General features: G+C 38.1%; 1 protein-coding gene across 8 annotated transcripts in view; it reads right to left on the reverse strand.

The window, feature by feature from the left end:
• Positions 1 to 22,642, reverse strand: part of XRCC4 (X-ray repair cross complementing 4) — a 315,887-nt gene that overhangs the window by 55,447 nt on the left and 237,798 nt on the right. For 4 of the 8 annotated variants that reach the window (XR_009261109.1, XM_058727965.1, XM_058727918.1 and 1 more), the window contains one exon: positions 7,571 to 13,354. The exons of the other annotated variants lie outside the window; for them this stretch is intronic. The gene's annotated coding sequence lies outside the window, so the exon portion shown is untranslated. Of the gene's footprint in view, positions 1 to 7,570; positions 13,355 to 22,642 lie in introns of those variants that run through there. 8 annotated transcript variants of the gene reach the window in all.

Consider the following 22,642-nt stretch of genomic DNA (forward strand, 5'->3'; position numbering starts at 1 on the left):
AATTCGAGATTTCAAGTTATACTACAAGGCTGTAGTAATCAAAACAGTATGGTACTGGCACAAAAATAGACACATGGATCAATGAAACAGGATAGGAAAAGCAGAAACAGGGGTGTCTGGGTGGCTCAGTCGGTTAAGAGTCCGACCTGAGCTCAGGTCATGATCTCATGGTTTGTGAGTTGGAGCCCCACGTCGGGCTCTGTGCTGACAGCTCAGAACCTGGAGCCTGCTTCAGATTCTTTGTCTCCTTCTCTCTGCCCCTCCCCCAGTCATGCTCTGTTTCTCTCTTTCTCTCTCTGTGAAAAATAAATAAGCTTAAAAAAATTAAAAAAAAAAAAAGAATCTGAAAATGTTGTCACTCTGGCCAGCAATTTGGCCAACTTTCTTTGCCACTGCCATTGGTAATTGCCTACTTATGTGAATCCAGATACTTAAAACACTATGACACCAAGACAAAAAAACATAGGCTGAAGCTGCATATAAGCTTCCCCTGCCCTACATCTCCTTTACCAATACTGTTTACAACTCCTGTGGTATATATACTATTAGTATCCACATTGTACAGATGAGGAGAATTAGGCCCGCAAAGGCTAAGTAACTGCCTAGGGTCATATATCTGGTAAGTGGGCATGAGCTAGGATGAAAGCAGATCTACTTGATTCCACAATCTGCAGCACTCATGAACAGTTTGCTATTTTTTTTTCAACCTTGGAATGCCATTTGTCAATCTTTTTAATAACTGTGTAGCCATCCACTACACATTCATAATTGGCTTAACGTCTAACCAAGTTGCCCTGAGGCTGTTGCCAGTTTTTTACCATTATGCAAAAAATGCAACAGTTAAATCCTTACAGGAACTTCTTTTCCCATTTGTGCAAATGTGTTTGCAGGAAAAATTCCTATGTACTGTAATTGATTTTTAAGTTTGTACATAATAAAAATATTTAATCTGTTGATATAAAACCCAATATATCATGAGAGCCTTAATTCTTCTAGAATTAGTAAAGCATAGTTTTTCTTTTTTCTTTTTTTCAGTATATGAAATTTATTGTCAAATTGGTTTCCATACAACACCCAGGGCCCATCCCAAAAGGCGCCCATCACCCACCCTCCCCCCCCCCCCACCCCCCATCAACCCTCAGTTTGTTCTCAGTTTTTAAGAGTCTCTTAGGCTTTGGCTCTCTCCCACTCTAACCTCTTTTTTTTTTTTTTTTTTTTCTTCCCCTCCCCCATGGGTTTCTGTTAAGTTTCTCAGGATCCACATAAGAGTGAAACCATATGGTATCTGTCTTTCTCTGTATGGCTGGTATCACTTAGCATCACACTCTCCAGTTCCATCCACGTTGCTACAAAGGGCCATATTTCGTTCTTTCTCATTGCCACGTAGTACTCCATTGTGTATATAAACCACAATTTCTTTATCCATTCATCAGTTGATGGACATTTAGGCTCTTTCCATAATTTAGTTATTGTTGAGAGTGCTGCTATAAACATTGGAGTTCAAGTGCCCCTATGCATCAGTACTCCTGTATCCCTTGGGTAAGTTCCTAGCAGCACTTCTGCTGGGTCATAGGGTAGGTCTATTTTTAATTTCTTGAGGAACCTCCACACTGTTTTCCAGAGTGGCTGCACCAATTGGCATTCCCACCGACAGTGCAAGAGGGTTCCCGTTTCTCCACATCCTCTCCAGCATCGATAGCCTCCCGATTTGTTCATTTTGGCCACTCTGACTGGCGTGAGGTGATATCTGAGCGTGGTTTTGATTTGTATTTCCCTGATAAGGAGCGACGTTGAACATCTTTTCATGTGCCTGTTGGCCATCCGGATGTCTTCTTTAGAGAAGTGTCTATTCATGTTTTCTGCCCATTTCTTCACTGGGTTATTTGTTTTTCGGGTGTGGAGTTTGGTGAGCTCTTTATAGATTTTGGATACTAGCCCTTTGTCCGATATGTCATTTGCAAATATCTTTTCTCATTCCATTGGTTGCCTTTTAGTTTTGTTGATTGTTTCCTTGGCTGTGCAGAAGCTTTATAGTTTTTCTTTTCTTTGTAGCTGCAGTCTATCAATGATCATAGGGACCATAAAGTCAGCATGAAAACACAGTACATTGAGAGACAGGTACACAGCTGTTAAAATATGTATACTCTGGGCCAGGATGATGTGAATTTTAACTTAGGCACCATCATTTATTAGCTGTAACCTTGAAGGCATTACTGTTTTCTGGGCCATAGTTTCTCATGTGAGATAGCCTAATCACTATTTTCTATAAGACTATTTAGATCATTATATAAGAAAATGCATGCAAAGCACTTAGTAGAATGCCTAACACATAAAAAAATGGTCAATAAATATTCATTACCAATGTATCTATTAGTTCTGTACCTTTGTCTTTTGTGTGTGAGTGACATCACTTTTATTATCCAAATTTCCACATGAGTTAATATATTATTGTTATTATCTTAATATATTGTTATTTCTTTAATTCATTCATTCAACCATATTTACTGACCACTTACTATGTACCAGGCACTGTTCTAGGTAATGGGAATACAGTGGGCCCACAGAAAAATGATTCATATTTCACAGACATCAAAGTTCTCTAGCGATCAGTGTTTTAATGTATTTTAACTTAAAAAAATAATAGTAGTTAAAATAATATCCTATGAAGCATAATTTAGGACACTTAATTATAACTCTAAAGATTTGGTGTTATTTTAAATTGATTTTGATACTTTTCTAAAAAAGAAAAATGACACCACTGTTTATGGGTCAGTGGCTAGTGGGAATTCTTTTTACAGCTGCCTTGTGTCATTTATCTTGATCAGACACTAAAGAAGCCATTTCTGGGTAATTTACAAGATCATTGCATCTTTTATACCCAGGCTTCCGGATCAGCAAAGAATACAGCTTAACCTTTATTTTCATCTATCTGTGGAAAAAAATAATACATAACAAGGTCTCAAATTCTACATTTCAATTCACCTGCTTTTAAAATACAAGTTGAACAAAAGTATCAACTGGTAACAACTGCAGAAAGAGGAAACTTAAATGTGTATGTCACTAGCAATACACAATTTGAAAATTCAATAATTTAGTATCAAATAAAATATACTTTTCTTTTTGGTGTATTTCTAACCCTTCTGTAGGTCTATTCATTACTATGCATATATATATCTACACATATAAAAATGTATAAAGATGTGTATTTACATGTATGCATATAGGTGTATACTTTTTTTGTTTTTTTAACCACCACCAAGCAGTGGTATTTTGTGGATAAGTAGCAATCTTCTTATCGTTATTTAAGTCTATGTGTATGGTTTGGAAAAGTTAGTAAGGGATCAAAGTCTGACCAGAATGATGTCATAACAAGGTAATATGGAATCTGATTATGTGAAAAGCTGGATATTTACACAAAGAGGTCAGAAACCAGCTGGCTACATATAAACTATAGAAAAACCAACAAACGTCCTAAGACAGTTCTTATTTTTGATCTGCTATGGACTTGCAAGCTTAGCATAATTTTTAAAGACCCAGATATTGAGAATGTTTCCTAACTCAGCACAAATCCACTCAAAAATGTGGTGTGGCTTGCTACCCAAATTATACTGGAGGCAATGAGAAAATGGGTTTAGTTTTCCTTTGCGTGGAATTATTTAAAAATTACAATACCAGTTTGAAAAACTGTAGCAACATATTACCTCTATGGTTTAGGAAAAACATCCTTACAGATTATATAAAACAACTTGAGGCTATTTTTATCTGTATTGTATTTTTATTTTATAGATCTGAACATTCGTTCCAATTGGGTTTGGGGTAGACACTCAATTGAATTGTCTGAACCATTGCCTATATTGAACTTATCTGAAAAGTTAGCTCTATGATTGTTTGCCTTCATTTCTTCTTTCTTCCTTCTTCTTTCCCTCCTTTCTTTCCCTCTCTTTCTCTCATTAACTTGTGTAAATTGTCCTTTTGCCTGACTGTAAAATATTAACAACCAGTGTCATAAAAGATTATGTGAGTAGGTAAAAACTTGGGTCACTTATAGTGTAAAAAAGTTAATAAATTATTAAACTATTTTATTTTCACCGAATATTTTCATTCTCTTCAAAGGATAGAAGATGTATTCTAAATTGAGGAATGACTGATTACAGAAAGGAAAAGAGGGACCAGGAATGTGGCATTTCAGGATTATTCCATAAAAAAAATGATGACAAACCAAAGTTCTCCACTCAGGCCTAATAACAAGAAGAGAAATAGTCCACGATCACAATTCCAACATTAGATTAAAGATAAGATTTGTTAAATTCTTTGGTGCTCTGCTGAACAGAATGAAGAACTGGTCTGTTCATTCTGTGATACCTTTAATAACTTTTGTGTTTTTTAGACCCTTGATTGCCAAGAGTATTGCCATGCTATCTAACTTTTGTGAGGTTAAAAAGCACTCAACATGGATGTATGGAGCCATTCTTATTAGAAGAGTTAGATAACATAAAAGAATTCCCGCATAAGCATGATCCATGGATTTGCTGATCGCAATGTACATTAGCTTATTGATGGACTTAAGTATCTGGTAGAATCTAAAAGCTTTACAGAGCCACAGAGATATTTTGACATTAACAGTGAAACTCCTTTTTTGAACATTTGGTTTTAATAATCTTAAAGATCTTCTGGTTTAACTCTTTTTTTTCACTTTTATAGATATTTCATTAGGCCAGGGTTTGAAATTAAAAGAAAAATGGTTAATGACGCCGTCTCAGCACAATATAGCATTAGCAATGGACCACAAGTGTCAAACGTGCAAACACAAATAATCGCAAAACAGTTGTGATGTAATGACCCACATTTTTGTCACTGTGACTCAGGATACCCAGAGAGGGTCAAGAGAAAACAGTGGTAACACAGAGCTAAAATGTCAGCATACACTTGGGCTGGGCAGTTCTGTCCAGAGCAATTAACTCCTCCATGCCCCTTCCTCCTCTCATTTTTCCCAATGTCCCCTCTGCTTTACTATTCCTTGAAGCTAAAGGAATTCATGAGACAAAATCTGTTCTATGACGTTAACCAGTTTTTCTGCTTCATGTGTAAAAGGGCTACTTAGTTTTTGCTTCTTTTCCCCAAGACTAGAGAGAATATTCAGAAGTCCCAGAAGATCCAGACACTACACAACCATTTCCTAAAGGGATGTGAAGCCTTGAATTCCTCAGGAGAATGTAATTGCTTCTTTGGCAAATAAGGGAGCGCAGTATATGAGTCATTCAGTCATTGTAAACTCCAATGAAAGTTTGGTTTTATATTGTTCAAAGTGGAAACAGCTTCTTCTTTTTCCCCTTAATTATAACAATACTTTGTGCTTACTCTTAAAATAGCAAAGAATCTAGAAAGTGAAGAGAAGCAGTCTCAATTGTAGCTTTGCAAGCCATACAACCACTTTGTTGCATAATCTACAATTTTTACTATACATTCAAACATACACAGAGTTGTTTAACAAAATACATACTTTTTAAAAATTATTGGGGTAAAAAACACATAAAATTTACCATCTTAAGTATACAGTTCAGCAGTGTTGACTTTATTCACATTGTTCTCAAACCAATTTCTAGCACTTTTTCACCTTATAGAACTGAAACTCTAAATCCATTAAACAACAGCTCTCCCTCAGCCCCTGGTAACTGCCATTCTGCTCTATGAGTTTAAATATTTTAGGTACCTTATACAAGTGAATCGTGCAATCTTTGTCTCTTTGTGAATGGCTCATTTTACTTAGCATGATATCTCCAAGATTCATCCATGTCATAGCATGGGACAATTTCTTTCCCTTTTAAGGCTGAATAAAATATAATTGTCTGCATACATCACATTATGTTTATCTGTTCATTCACCAATGGACATTTGGGTTGCTTCTCTGTCTTGGCTATTGTGAATAATGTTGTGAAAAACATGCTTGTGCAGGTATCACTTTTTTAAGTGAACACTTACATTGTTTACAATTCTTAAAATTATGAACATAAATATTTGTGTAATATATCAATTATTTTCTTAATTGTCTTAATTTCTTAATAGGATTGTTTCTTAACAGTCCTATAAGTAGAATCTCTGAGCGGAAGGCTATATGCTTAAAAAGAAACCTATACTTCAAGTAACACATGTGCAAGATACAGATCAAATATTGTAACATTTCTTATTAAAAAATGTTTTTTCTTTTCTTTTTGAGTATAGTTGACACACAGTGTTATGTTAGTTTCCAGTGTACAATGTAGTGATTCAGAGAAGTTTATATATTATGCTCTGCTCACAATATGTGTAGCTACCATCTGTCCCATTACATCACTACTACAATATCATTGACTGTATGTACAATGTACATGCTGTGCTTGTACTCCTCGACTTACCCATCTCATAACTGAAAGCCTGTGTCTCCCTCTCCCCTTCACCCATTTTGCCCAACCCCTCACGTTCCTTTCCTCTGGCAGCCATCAGTTTGTTCTCTGTAATTATAGGTCTGATTCTGCTTTTTGTTTGTTTGTTTATTCATTTAAAACAAGTCTTTTCCACGCTTCCTCATCCTCAGCCCAATGCCCTGATAGATCCAGAAACAAAATTAAAATATTTTTGTCTTCATTCTCTTTGTCACTTACCATAGTTCCTCTAGATCACTGGTTCTCAACCATGACTACACATTGGAACTACCTCAGAAGCTGTTAAGAAGAAATACTGATTTCTGTACACTATCCCTTTTAAAGCATCATCTCTTAAAGTGGGGGCCTGGGCTTTGCCCCTTTCTAAATGATGTATTTTTAAAAGTTTTGCAGGCAATTCTAATAATGCATGGCCAAAATTAAGAAGTACTGTTTTAAAGGAGTGCTATTCAAATTTAACGTGCAGATGAAACACTGATGGATCTTGTTATAATGCAGATCCCATTTCAGGAGTTCTGCAGTTGGCAGGGTGGGGGGAGGGGGAGGGCTGAGACGGGGTTTTTCCAACAGGTGACGTTAATACCTCATTTTTGTGTATGAAGGATCTAGATTAATACATGTACTCTTCTATCTAACTACTTTAGACAATATGTAGTGACTCCTCAAGATGAAGACAGGGATTTGCTCATTTTCATTATCTCCTTCCACCTGAATATTTATTATATTACTTTTAGTTTTACTATTGGTTCCTTTTAGGTTATAAAACTAAATTCTCATTTTTTTCCAATTTTGACCGTGTTTCTTGGTCTTGACCACCCCTTAAAACTTGAGAAAGTCTTCCATTTTTTTTTCCGTATTTCCCCCCAGAAAGTTGTTGTGCCATCTTTTGTTAGTTTTGCTTTGACATGTAGTCCAAGTAGCCAATATTTCTGTTCTCTGCTGAGAACAGCAGATACAAACAAACCTTTCATGTTATGTCATTAGGTTGTCTCTTAATAGAAATCCAACCAACTGATTTGCCAGTGTTAATTCTTTAATACAAAAACAGATACACACCATGCCAATTGATGCACTAGGCTTCCAGTGCTTTTTCCATGGGCCCTTGTACAGAAATCTAAGCCACCCAAAGAATTTTGTTTCTAGAATGAAGGTCTATGGATTCCTTAAAATCAAGGCATTAGTTTTTGTCACATTTTGATCAAGAGTGTGTAGTATAACCTTTCCTCTGGAATTTTTATTACTTCCTACTCCCATCCCTTTTGCTATTTGCCCTTTATTTTTTCCACATTCTAAGCCATATTAGTTATTCCGTAAGGCACAGACTGTCCCTGAAGTCTCCCCCTGGGGTGTACTGTCTCATTCTTCTCAGGACCGGTGGCTCTGAGGCCTGTGGCAACCTGGAACATCCCTTTATCCCTTTCCTGGGTCAGAACTACTGTTCCTGCCTTCCTTGGCTACTGATCTTCTATGCTGAGGACACTCAAGTAGCTTCATGAGAGATGACACATAGGTGATAAATGTACTAAGTCCTTGTATTTTTGAAATGCAGTTTCAAATATATATATTTCAAATACAGAAAATTCTGGGTAAAAAGTTTTACCTCAGAACTTTAAATGTATCAGTCTGAGTCTCTCTCCTTTGTGAATTGTGGCTTTTTTTCTTCCTAGAGGCTTGTAAGGTTTTCTTTTTAATTATGTTGTTCTGATACTTCCCATACAATGTGTCCAGGTGGGGGGTCTGTTTCCATTCATTGGGTTGGACGCTAGGTGAGCCATTGTAAACCAAAGAGTCTTATCCTTCTTTAGCTCTGGCACGTATCTTTTTACTATCTGGTTGAATAATTTAAACACTTTGCCTCTTTCTCTCTTTCTGAGGTTTTTATTAGTTGAATATAGGTCCTCTAGTTCATTCTCATATTTTCCATCTTTTGCTCTTTGATTAATGTTTGGAGAGATTCCTTTGATTTTGTTGTTTTTTTAGTATTTCTACTAATTTTTTTATTTTGGCAATTATATTTTAAATCTCTAAGAGTGCTTTCTCATTCTCTCATTCTCCTATTTGTTTTATAGAGGTAGTATTTTCTTGAACCTTTTTGCAAATATTTCTAAGGATGATTTTTTTGTTCCCTGAATCATTTCAACTTCCTCCAAGATTGTTTTTTGTTTGTTGGTTTTTTAGAATTTTATACTTTTCTTTTTATACTGCTAGTTCTCCTCATATTCTAGTGGCTTCTCTCTGTTATTAAGAAAGCAGGACTGGGTAGATGGAATAGATATTCTGCTTTTGTAGTGGCAGAAGACTGTTCTCCTAGCAGGCCTCTCCCCTTCTTCTGAAATTGCTTCCTGGGTTGCGCCAGGCAGTGTGGGCCAGTAAACTTTGTGGATCAATGGGAGTGGTAACTGGCTCCCAGGCTGAGTGCCTGCACAGTGCCAAAATGATAATGGCTTCCCTCTGAGGCATCAGCAAATGTAGAAATGTTATCTTTTCCCAGTTTGCCCAATTACTTTAGAAAGGAGTCACCATATATTTTGACTGGGAGTATAATGCCAACTGCCTGCTTACTGTGTTTATATATGTTGGAGATAGGGTGCTGACTGAAGAATTCTGGATACACTCAGACCTTTGAGGAATCTCTCTCTGTTTAGCTCCATCTTTCACTCTCCCCTCTGTTGTGTCTGCTGACTCTATACCCAAGGCATGTCAGGGGTTCCACAGGGCAGATTAGCTTTCTTCCTTTACAGAGCTGTCAAAGTGTATTCTAGGCTGGCAATTGCTCTGCCCTTTTCTTCTATCTAATGGCTCTCATCTACTTTTTGTATCCCAGTAATTTATTAAATAGCTCAATCTTTAGTGACATACACACTTCCCATTCTCTCTTGTCTGTTGTTCCAGGCAGTTGCTTTTTTACTTTTAGTCATTACTCAACATTTCCCTGCTCTGTTCTCGATCACAGAGCAGTGACCAGCTCCTGTAAATGACATTTCCATGCCAACTGGCTTCCATGGAGGTTCAGCCAGTGGGAAGCACTGGTAGGATATTGGAGAGAGAAGAAGGAAGAAGGCAATATATTTCTCCCTTCTTTTTCTGCCCTTGGCAGCATAGCATCTCTAGAAGTGGTTTCTTCTTTTTTGTCCAACACCTCCTGACTCCAGGCAGCCCCGTTCTCATGGTTCAACCTCTCACCATGAAGGGCCTTGAGCTCTAGCAATACTAATTTTTTTCTTTGGTCCCTCCAGTCCACTGGAGGCAGTAGCCCCTGATGTTGCAAATCCATCTGGCTTTTTAGATGTTCCTACACTTTCATAAATAGATGCCTATATTGAGCTCTCTCTATTGAACCAATTGGTTCCATTTTCCTTACTGAACTTGAGAGATACATGTATAAGGGAGATTTTATTCTACATTTCTATACTTTTAATTCAGTAAATATGGTTTTGGAAGTAATGAGAGGCCAATGCATGTGGTCAGTCTGCCATCTTGAATTGGAGAATATATACATTTTGAGGCTTTTGATACATATTGTCAAATTGCCTACTGGAATGATTCTAACAAATTATATTTCCACTAACAGTGTGATGTTATCCATATCCCATCACCCTCCAAACACAGGGGATTGATACTTCTTTTTAATCATTGCATCTAATCTTTGTATGGGGATCTAATGAAAACTTTAAGTTTTCCTGGATCAGAAGATTTCATATTTGTGTTGTTCTAACAGCTGGAAATGATCTATGAGGAGATAGAGCCAATAGCACTCGCCTAACATTTGATTCAAGACAGTTGGCCAAGTTACTAAGGAGCCCAGAATCCTAACAGTATGAAAACGACGCAGAAAGCAGCTTTTCCAGTGTCTGCTTCTGATAGCTAAGAGAGGAATTATTCTGGTTGTCCAGAAAAGTAAAATTCCCCAAGATAAATAAAGTCATTGCTGAGATCCAAATTATTAAAGCATGACTCAAAGATGAGAGTGTCTCACAAAAGACTGAGTCAAAATCGACTCCTAAGAGTCCCAGCTTCCTAGCTTATAAATTCAATGGGAAAAGTTAACACCCGTCTCCGTGAGGATCTCACACAGATTTCCAACTAGAGAACTAACCACAGAATAAGGGTATTGGAAATAAGGAATCTCCAATTTCGCCTTACGAAGTAGTGTCATAAATGCAGCCCTCACCGAAATCATGCAGAAATGTCAATCAGGAGTCTTGATTAGCCACATCTGGCCACATCTGGCCATGACTCAGTCCATTTTATGGTGGCTTTGCCCAACAATTACTTTCCCTGCAATATTGCTTTTGATATTCATCACCTTATCAACTGCTAGTAGTCATTTCGCCCACTCAAGACCTCCTCTGTGCCTTCCATTTGCACAGAGAGTATACAGAGATCTGCTTTTTCACCAACTAATTGACTGCACTCTAAAGCACATAATTTGCACTCTTTGGCCTCAGTTTTTTTAATCTATATCTATCAAATGAGGCTAAATGATCCTGGAACTTCCATTCAGCCCCTGAGCAGGAGCTATGATGATTGGGAGCTAGGTGTCTTTAGTAAAACCATTTAGCTAGGGCTGTTATAATCACAAACAGCCTCAAATCTGGCCATTTGATCTTGTCTTCCAGAAAGGTTATTTTATATTTCATGTGTTTAAAGCATGATTTTAAGCACTTAAAATGTGCTACACTTTATTTCTATGCTGTTCTGGCATTTTTCCTCTTCTCCTCTTCTTGTTTTAATACTCCAGGAGCCTTAAGAAATGGAAGGTTCTCAGATCTCTTTTGATGTCTGAGAGGGCAAGGCCCTATTATTCAGTGAGTCTATTCACATCTCTCTCACTCTCCCTACGGTCTATGAACAGGTTACTGTGGGATGGAGAAGAGCTTTGGTTTTATGAAGTGATGAATTGGTATTCTGACTAAACCCAAATGTTTTGGTGACTGTTGGGGTGGAACCCAATAATTCTGCCAAGTTGGGATTAGCACCAATGCTACTTCCCCCTTGGTGGAGATTCAGCTCAGAATCACGGTTAAAGAGAAATTAAGGAAATTCAGTACGAAAGTGGACTTCCATTATAATAACCACCAAAATATTTTTTTTAAAGCTTCAAAGAAAGAAAAATGGAAAACCTAATCACGCACATAACACACCACTTGTAATTTGCATAATGGTTATCTTTGTTGAAAACTATTTTTTTTAAATTTCTTTTTAACGTTTGTTTCTTATTGAGAGATAGAGCATGAGCATGGGAGGGGCAGAGAGAGGAGGAGACACGAAATGTGAAGCAGGCTCCAGGCTCTGAGCTGTCAGCACAGAGCCTGATGCGGGGCTCGAACCCACAAACCCCAAGATCATGACCTGAGCTGAAGCTGGATGCTTAACTGACTGAGCCACCCAGGTGCCCCTGTTGAAAACTATTTCTAATGAGATGGATGAAAAGCTAAAATGGTCAACAGATTTGGTCAAATCAGACACAAAAAATGTCCCTGAGGCTTTTCAATCTTCAACACATATTGGTTCTTATCAGTCTTCTCAACCATAATTTGTTCCTTTGAACCCTCAGAATCAAGGTAAGGTTCAAAAACCACTTTGCAAAATAATCATTTATCTCTACAGTCTCAAAAGTTGTAAAATATATTGAATACGTTTTACTTCATATCTGAAGAATTTAAATTTAATCTAGTTAGTTCCTTATTAGAGATGGAACATCAAAGAATTCAGAAGGACTAAAACATTCTGTGTATGTTGTGCTTTTATTCATGCATAGGTTAACTTTTGGAAGTCAATTTGCTTTTTTAGTTCATGAGAGTCTGCATAGAAGAAATAACTAGCAGGAGTCAACAATATATGATACAGGGTTCCAGGAAACTGGGTCCCTTTTGCTCTGTGCTAACTGCTTGGGTCAAGTACACAAACTAATTTGCCCACACAAGATATCTCTTAGTATTCCTTACTGTTCAGCAAATACCTACTCTAACTGAACCCAGTTCTTTGGTAATGGTGGAGGCAATAGATAACAGTGTTATCTATACATATCCACGACTAAATTTTGCTATCTCTTCTCAGCCCAAGTAAATACACGAATATGTCTTCTCTATATTACAGGAGATGTCAAAAAAAGAGCATGTTTTATGGATAACAAATGGCATCTCTGTTTTATAAAAACTATTTCTCTGGAAAGTAAGATGGATATTTCGAGTCTTCTGTAGATATCTGGAAAATCAGAAAACTAAAAAACTAAAAATACATACACGCAAAATACAACTAAAAGCAAATAAAAAAAAACTGAAAAATTTCCCATTAAACGATACCCACCAACAGGGAGATATGAAGAAAAACAAGTCAACTTTTTCTACAAGTATATCAAGGTTCATGATTAAAATAAGTCCATAATCAGGGAAAGGCCTGGTCTTTAGTACAAGGACGGGCCTTTTATTTGGCTGTCGCCTTTGACACTGGTGGACAGCATATGAAGTTTAGTAATTTAAGAAATCCTGGGGTGGGGGAGAAGCCCTTCCGGAAAGCACTTTTACATTGTGGATTAAGCTGTGGCTACTGCCTCTGTACATTATCTGCCTTATCTGGTGCTTAGACAAGAAATACACGTGAGCTGGTCTCATTTGTGAGGAAGCTGACTTCAAAAGAGAGGTTAAGTGGCTGGCTTGAGAGAAGAGAGTTAGGCAGTGGGAGATCCAGGATTGGAACGTCAAAGTTAGTGACTCCAGCCCACTTTATCCTGCTGTGACGCTATCTCTACTTGGCTGAAAAAAAAAAAAAAAAGTGTCACTGGAATTATCTATCAATGGAACAGACATTTGTGCTATTTGCAGTCATTTGGGGGAAATGCTTCTGGTTAACAGTAAGAAACGTTTGCTTCTCCTGTTTCCGAGGTCATCATGAATGGGGTAGGTATGGGATTAATTCTTTTTGGCAGCCATGTCCTAGAGGGAAAAGGAGAGCCAGAATTATCTCACAGACAAATAGAAAGAAACAGCAAGTTTTACACCCACTAGCTTTAAAACGACAGCCAGTTCCCCTTGTGACGTCTGCCTCGAGCTGAGTAATGCACTTGAGAACTGTTTTGCCAGCCTCTCAGGGCGTAATCTTTAACCCCTTTTATTAATGGATTCTGTGACACTGTGCATCAGACAAATGATAAACGTCCAGGTTAAAAACAACCAAATTTATTTTTTTCACATTCTTCTTCACATTCAAAGATGTTGAAGCCAATGTTGTTGGTAACCACATATAATAGTGTATGGTGGAAAATGTCAAGTCAAAACTCTAACTCACACATGCCTACTCACTTCTGTATGGCCAGAACATTAACCTCTTATTTACAATGTTGTGTGATGACTAGCTTTTCTGCCTTGATAAAATATTTAGTGCTCACAGGTTATTATTCCATGTTTCCCAATAATCTATTTGCTTTATAATAAAGCAGGACCTCCCAAACTTTGTTCTTAAGTAACTCACATGGTTTCGGCTGTACTATCAAATCGGTATCTATGTAATATTTTTCTTTAACCGGACTCACTCTATTATTTTACAAGATTATATCACTACTGTAGATGGATAAAGAATCTACTGTTTGCCTTAAATAGATGGAAGCTACACGATATACATACAATGAATTAAAAAATGCTTTAAAACTTATGTAAACATTGCTACCTTGTGCTAAAGGCTCTGAATGTGAGACCTAGACACTCTCTCTGTTAAAAAATAAATGAAAAATGGAGGGAGGGTGGGGACCTGTAAGAAGTGTTAAATATACGCCAACACTAAATTAAGGTTTCTTCTTTTATGTGATCATAAACATTGAAAGAAAACTGATAAATAAATCAACTTTTCATTATGGGAATCAGAGTAACGGTGTTGGGTCTTGTGCCATCTTATGTGCTGTCTCACTGTGGAAAACATTTCAGTGAAGAGTTTTTGCAAAACATGTCTGAATATCAAAGAGCATTTCTATTGCTCACTTAGACACTAGTGAGAGAGAGAACTGAGACAAGGGTGAGAGTTTCTTTTCCTCCACAGTCAATTCCATTCAACATAAAATACGAATTATGTGCTTAGATATTTCAGTTTATTATTTGTGAGGAGAGACAAATACATTGGAAATAAATGATTACCAAACAAATCGACACTCTTAAGGGTGCATGCTGAGTATCTAGGCAGATAAGAGCACACGAGGGGCCTTTGGGTTCCTCTGCATGAATAAAGCACAAAACGGCACTCATTATACGTAGACAAATTAGAAATGGGCCACATGTGGATGGAAGCACCCCAGGGGAACTCAAAGCATGTCGAGCACAAGACAAGAAGAAAAACACTGGGATTTCTGGTCTCACTCCACCCCTGCCCATCACCCTGTCCAGGGGAGAACTATCAAGTGTTGAAAGGAGGGAGAGAAACCCTACTCAGACTCCTGCAAGATTGAACCTTAGATGCTTTTTTCTTTTTCTTTCTTGAGAAAGAGAGGGTGTGTGGGCAGTGGAGGGGCAAAGAGAGAGAGAGAGAGAGAGAATCCCAAGCAGGTGGGTGCCCTGTCAGTGCAGAGCCTGATTATGGGGCTCAATCCCTCAACCCTGGGATCATGACATGAGCCGAAATTGGAAGTCAGACACTTAACCAACTGAGCCACCCAGGCACCCCTTAGATACTCTATTTCATTTTCCAAGATCTGATGGTGTTTGTTGTGTGACGTATGGACTAAGGAGGGTGTTAACATAAAGGCTTCCTGCAAAGACAAAGAGTGTATACAACAAGTTTGTTTATGGAAACATTTGGTAATGCAAATAATTAGTGACATTAAAGAAAACATTTTGCCTCTTGTTTAATTCATCATCCAGTGGCTTTATGCATGTTGTCTAGTAAATAACAATGGCAATAGTTCAATCTCTTTTGAGTATGAGGACTGTATCATGCTAGACATTATACTTTCAATGTCTATAGACTGAGAAAATACATAATGATCAAAGGCTTCTATTAATTCAGTGAACCAAGTAAGTGAATTTATATTTTATTCATCACCTCACCTATAGACATTTAAAAAATAGTACTGTGTGTGTGTGTGTGTGTGTGTGTGTGTGTGTGTGACACATTATTTATTTAGTCTAGTCATACTGAATGTGCATATGGACTTACAGACCCCTCACAATAAATTCTGCTACCCCCAGGGGTCCAAGACCTAGTGGTTGGAACTGTGGAACAGGACAGGCTTATGACTGATGACAGTGAGGAGGGCCTGGGGCACATCTGTGGGTCCTCCATTGCTTTTGTCATCATGACCCTCACACTTTCTTCCTGAAACTCTGCACTCGTCTTTGTTTACTGAAAATATTTTCTGTATAAACTTCAACAGGTTGGTTTTCCATAGTGGAAACATTTTTTTTTCATGGTAAAAAATTAATCTGTGCCTTAACTGGAGACCTGTACAACCTGGGATAAAAGTCATTTTAAATTCAAGATGCACCAGGTCTTCTGCTGCATTTAATAAAATGTTAGTCCTGAAGGTAGGTTGTGAGTACACGGTTATTTGCTGTGCGACTCCTCATACCCTTGTGACGTCCATATTGAATAATAAACGAAAGCATAAACATTCCCTGCATCTCACTTACAGCTCTTTTCCTTTATGTGGTTATCACAACAAGCCAACAAAAGCTACCAATAAAGTTATTACTTGCTGCACAAAGCAGTGAAGCAACATTGTAAACTTACTTCCTGAATGTTTTCTGGAATTTTAACTCCTTTGTCTTAGCACATTTTATCCGAAACTGAGATTCAAAATGTGCTCATGAGCTTTTGCCAAAATAGGCATTCTTCTTTTGGGTCTGCCTTTTGTGTGACCCTAAGGACAATTGTGACTTTCTTACAAGCAGTGTCTTTAATCGTTCACATAATATGTCCCTGCAGTCATCCCCTCTCTCTCCTGCAGCAGCAGTGTCTTCCTCTTACCATGGCACATCTCACAGTAAACTTGTCTACATTTGCTGTCTACATGTACTAACGTCCTAGGCAGTTTCAACACACTCCACTCCACTCTACTCTGTTACATCTCGGAGAGTGCTCTTATCACAGTCACAAACCACTTTCACATGGGGCCAAAGGTCATTCTCTGGCTCTCAGCTCATTTGCTCTCTCAGATGCATCTGACATGTTGACACTCCTTTAAATACTTTCTCACGTTTGCTTCCATTATACTCATTTATGTATTCAGGAAGACCTACTCTGGGTACAAAGAATTGAACAGTGAAAAAGATTGGCTTCCTGTCTTTATGGATGACTGTGACAGAGACAGAGAAGCAAACATGCAGTTACAAGGGCCATGTGGACTAAATGTGCTAAATGCTATATGATGGGGGGAATATGGTATGGACACAGGATCTATGAAGAATGCCTAATCAGGATTTACATGGTCAGGGAAAGCTTTCTGAGGAAGTGACATTCAACCCAAGACTTAAAAGATGAATAGCAATTAGTCAAAGAATGGAGACAGCAGAGTGAGAAAGGGTATTCAGGACAAAGGGAAGAGCATATTCAAGGACTTGGAAGGGAAGAGAGAGCATGGAAAGATGTACAGGGTTTTTTTTTTTGTTTTTTTGTTTTTTGGTGTTTTTTTTTTGGTGGAGGGGAGGGAAGAGTAGCAAAAGAAAGAATGATAAAAATGTCACTGAAGTAAGGAGGCATCATATCAGACAGGCCTTATAAGACAATTTAAGAATACTGGACATTTTTTATTGAAGGCAGTAGGGAGCAATTAAGGAAAGTGGAGCTGGAAAATTACTGAACCAGGAGAAGGATTGAGAAGGGGCAAGGTTAAAGGGCAAGACTCACTAGAAATCTGTGACACAGATCCAGGCAATAGTAGTAGTTCTGTTAGTGGCAGTAGTGTTGGTGATGGTAGAGAAAACTGGCCATCATAGAGGAAGAAGTAACAAAATTTGGTGATTTGATGGAAGAAAATGTCCGGTCAGGAGATGGAAGAGTCAGTGATAACAACCACGATAAGGTTGGTGCCTTTCACCAATTTGGAAAGCACCAAAATAGGAACGAGATGTGGCTAAAGATAGAAGGGAGATGATGAGTTCAGTTGGAGCTTATTGACACTTCAAAAGCAGAGATGCACTCGGAAGATAGTGGGGACTCTAAAAGGGACTGGCCCTCCTCTCTCTCCCAGAGATAAGGAATGAGGAAATAATGATGATTTCCCTGTTCCTGAGAGCTTTCTCAGGGAGCATGTTTGAGTGACCCATAACACAAGATGTGGAGCGTGGGAGTCACAGGCTTCTAGCACGGAATCTACTTTTCTCCTAAGCAGTTTTCTCCCTACTTTTCTCTCTACTTTTCTCCCACTACAGACAGACAACAGCCACAGCTCTGGATCCACAGCTTTGAGAACTGAGGCATCAGGGAATCTATAACAAGAATCAGACACGTAGTGACAAAGGACACATGATCTCATTGCCAAGTTCTTGGTAATATCCTTTAAAAGGCCTCAGTGGTGATAGAGGGGAAGTTTAGGGAAAGCAGAAGTAGCCCTGAAATAGCTAAAACTTGAGTTGGGGGCTCCTGTCCCTTCTCAGCATCCTGACAAGGTCTTGGTAATATATCCAGATTTGTGATCAGCAAATTAGGCCAAGTTGGAATGAGTATAGGCAAATGAAACATAAGGGGGAAAAAATACAAGTTTTTTTTTAAATCTCAGCTTTGTTGGCTTGTGTGTTTTATTTCGTATTTTAACGGTGCATATCATTTTCAGTTGAGGTCTTGTTTCTTGCAAGATCATTGCTTTTGCAATCCTATCTGGAGCAATATGTAAAAAGGATGTGTATATAAAATGAGGAAGCATATTTCAGTCCCTTCTAAGAAATCATTTAAACTGTTAGACATTTGTTTAATGCCTATACCTTTCTAACACTCTTAGCTGAAATATTGTGCTTCTCTGTGCTATTAGCAGTACAAAAATGAAAGAATTCAGATACTGTGGTCCAAGGGAACCATTTTACTGTTTTCATCAAAATATGAGTTTTCCAGGTTTTATTCCCATTACTTATCTATCAAGGACTATGTCTCTCTCCATGCTAAACTGTGGATACCAATACAATCTGCCTCATCAAAGGCTATTAGGACACTATTCATGGAGTGTATTTTGCTTTAGGAAGTTGGCTGGGAATTCCTCCAAAATTATATTTAGTATATGTTAAAGGTTGACGTGTCTTCTACAAATGAGTGAATTTCTTCTAAGATTAGAACTATGGCAGGAGTGACATGGATTAGAGCTTGGCAATGACCTGACTTTCTGTAAGCAGAGCATAGTCAACTTCCCAACTGTGCCTTGCACAAGGGTGGCCAACTCCCTTCTGCTGTATTAGTCATCATTAGCCACACTAGGGAGTGGTTTAACTCAATTTACAAAACAGCGATTGTTCTGCTACCCTCAGGAGAGTGTTCGGTCATGGGCAACAGCTCTATTGCATGGGGCATCATACTGCACCCATCTATCCTAATAGTTTTGGTTAAAACGGAAGTGGCAGCAGACTAACACTAACCATCCCGCACCTTTAACACGGCTCTTCTTGGGCACCAGGCACTGTGCTAAGTGCCGTTTTACATGATCTCATTTAATCTTCAGAACCACCTGTGATGAGATTATTGGCTGCATTTTAGAAATGACAAAAGTGAAGTGCAGGGAGAGGAAGACATTTCCCAAGAGTCACCCAGAACAAGGGTTTGAATTCAACTGTTTGACTCCTGAATCTGTTCTCTTAATCTGAACCTCTTAATCGCTGGACCAATGGCTTGTAAATTTTTTCCCAAAGGATAAGGGGGACCGAACTCTTGGATCCTACTCCAACTCTTCTTTTGTTGCTTTATATACTGAGGTTCAGCGTAGACCTCACTGTAGTAAGGAACCAGAGCCATGTTTTAAGAACAGTTTGACCTTGCATCATTTGCTCTGACGTCTCTGTGCATCTTACTGGACATGGAATCCAGAACTGCCTGCTTCATATACTCTAGTGACTGATTAAAAGAAAAGCCTCACTGAGTGGCTACAGAAAAAACAAAAAAACAAACAAAAAAACCCCTTACGTCAATAATTCTGAGTTAGCTCAATGAAGGCCTGTCAAATGGAACATATAACAAGACAAAAGGTAGCCAGTCCAGGTTAACTGTCCTTTATCTATGGCATCAATTTATTAGCTACCTTGTCATGCAGGAATATCCCAGGATAAGAGACTTGGGCAGGTATATTTTATTAGTGGGAAGGTTGGAAACAGAACAGTGGGGACCCAATGAAGGGATCATGAGAGATCAAGGGGAAAAGATGGAGAAAGAGCAATTTTTCTCCCATGGACTAGTCCCATGTAGCAGAAATTTAAAAAGCGGGGGTGGAGGGTGGGAATGGGTTTTGTTCATTGCATATTTAAAGGAAAATTAATCAGATTTAACTTATTATAGGCCACTCTAAGAAACCACATGCAGAGTCTCCTTACAATTTTTCCTAATGACTGTTTGACAGAAAAATATCACTGTATTCTAGAGACAGCTATCATTTCACAATTCAGAAAAGATGTGAGAATTTATTATATGGCATGAAAACCAATGATTTTGATTTTGGAATCAAAGTATTATTATTATCTAATAGGTAAAGGAAGCCCAGATTATAGAGGAGGAATGTGTATCAACCCAAACACTCAACACATCATATGCAAGAGCTTTCCTGCATTGGACGCCCTTTAGAAGTTTTTGGACACCAAAAGGTGAAAGTAAGGAATTTGCCATTTTGATGCAGCCTTTTTAATCTGGGAAAAACAACCCAATGTGCCTTTCAGTTCTAAATAATAAAGAAAGTAAATATCTCTATTCTTAGGGCCGAAATAACAACCTGGATTGAGACCCTTTAGGTCCAGAGGATGGGTCTTCCATTTAGTCACATAAATCAAATATGTTTTCACACAGTTCTTTTTCTCTGCAGATAGTTTTTGGAGTGGAGGAGAGCAGAGTCCAGGGCAGAAAAAAAATTTTTTTGTCTTTATATGGATTTATGCTTTATAATAGCATATTACTGTTTATTGTTAAGAAGACCATCTCAGAGTATACAGGTCAATGGTGTGTATGTGTGTACAATAAATACATGTGTTCATGATATTGTTCCCATCTGTCAAGATCTTGGTATCAGGGAATCTGAAGACTAAGGAAAGTTGGGTATGTTTGAACTTGATTGGGCTTGGTGCAGCTTAGAATGGATTGCAGATGTCCCATACTTAGTGTTATGAATGGTTCAATGGCTCTAGTTTGGGGGAAATACACTGATATTGAACCATTTGCCTGCTTAAGGATACAGGTTAAGACTGACCCAGAGGCAAGGTGTGGGGCTTTCCTTGGAGAATTTACAAAATCATTTTGGAAGGAGACAGAGATCCTGGAATTCACGATGGTCCAGGAGGCAGAATTTAGGATACAAAGAGGAGGGAATTTTTCCTTTGAGCTCATGATTAGGTTTGGAGGGGAGATATGGCAGAGGAGAATCCCAGCAAGGGGTGTACATACGTGTGTGCTGGATGGTGCATGTTGATAAGCTGGTGCTTGCAACATGGCCACGTTACTGGTGACTCCTTATGGGTCTGGCTACAGTAAATTAAATTAGTCAGTGTGGTGAACTTTCCTTGTATTAGTCCCAAATTTTCATGTTTTCAAGTGACCAGTGTGAACAAAGTGATGACTGCAGAATGACCACAAAACTTAGCAATATGTGGATCCTAAGAAACTTAACAGAAGACCATGGGGGAGGGGAAGGAAAAAAAAAAAGTTAGAGAGGGAGGGAGCCAAACCATAAGAGACTCTTAAAAACTGAGAATAAACTGAGGGTTGATTGGGGGTGGGTGGGAAGGGGGGGTGGGTGATGGGCATTGAGGAGCGTACCTGTTGGGATTGGCACTGGGTATTGTATGGAAACCAATTTGACAATAAATTTCCTATTAAAAAAAAAAAGCTTAGCAATATGGAAGTCAGTGTAGAGCTTGATATGGTTTTATTAAAAGTAAATAAGCTTGGTCTCTTGTGCTGTAGAGAACCAAAGAAGGCTTGCTGCCCCACTTTGGGAAGCAGTTCAGTGGAGCAGCAGCAGCTTAAAGAAACCTATTCCAGGGAGATAAAGGAGTGAGCAGTGGCCCACAAAGGGAGCAGAGACCCAAGCTCTAAGCTAGATGCTTGGCTGAAATGATAAACAATGACCAAGACCCACTTGTAGAGAGAACTCAACAGTCATATGGAGTGAAGACTCAGGTCTTTGTTTTGGATATATAAAGTTAATAAAAACATGGGAGTGTAAATATCTTTTCAGAATAATGATTTCTTTTCCTTTGAATATATACCCAGAAGTGGGATGGCTGGATCACATGGTAGTTCTATTTATAATTCTTTGATGAACTTCCACATTATTTTCCATAATGGACATTCTCACCAACAGTGTGCAAAAGTTTCCTTTTCTCCACATCCTCACCAACACCTATTATCTTTGGACTTTTTGGTGATAGCCAATCTAAGAAGTATGAGGTAATATCTCATTATGGTTTTGATTTTCAGTTTTCTGATGATTAGTGATGTCAACTACCTCTTCATATACTTGTTGAGCATTTGCATGTCTTCTTGAAAAAAAGTCTATTCAGGTCCTTTTCACATTTTAAAATCGAGTTATTTGTTGTTCTGGTATTGAGGTGTATAAAATTCTTATATATCTTGGATATTAATTCCTTATTAGATATGTGATTTGCAAATATTTTCTCCCATTCCATAGGTTGCCTTTGTATGTTGTTGATGGTTTCCTTTGCTGTGCAGGAACTTTCAAATTTTACTGTAGTCTCATTTATTTATTTTTGCTTTTGTTGCCTGTGCTTTGGTGTTAATTCCAAAAAATCATTTCCAAGACCAATGTCAAGGAGCTGACCCTTATGTTTTCTTCTAGGAGTTTTATGGTTTTAGGGCTTACATTTAAGTCTTTAATTCATGTTGAGTTGATTTTTAGGTATGGTGTAAGACAAAGGATCCCATTTCATTGTTTTGCATGTGGCAATCCAGTTTTTCTAAGACCATTTATTGAAGAGACTATCCTTTTCTTACGGAGTATTCTTGGTTCCTTTGTCAAAAATTAGTTCATTGCAGCATTATTATTCACAGCAGCCAAGATAGAGAAATGAGTTGAATGAATAACCAAAATGTGGTATAAA

The sequence above is a fragment of the Neofelis nebulosa genome, chromosome 1 (genome assembly GCF_028018385.1).
Source record: "Neofelis nebulosa isolate mNeoNeb1 chromosome 1, mNeoNeb1.pri, whole genome shotgun sequence".
NCBI classification, from domain to species: domain Eukaryota; kingdom Metazoa; phylum Chordata; class Mammalia; order Carnivora; family Felidae; genus Neofelis; species Neofelis nebulosa.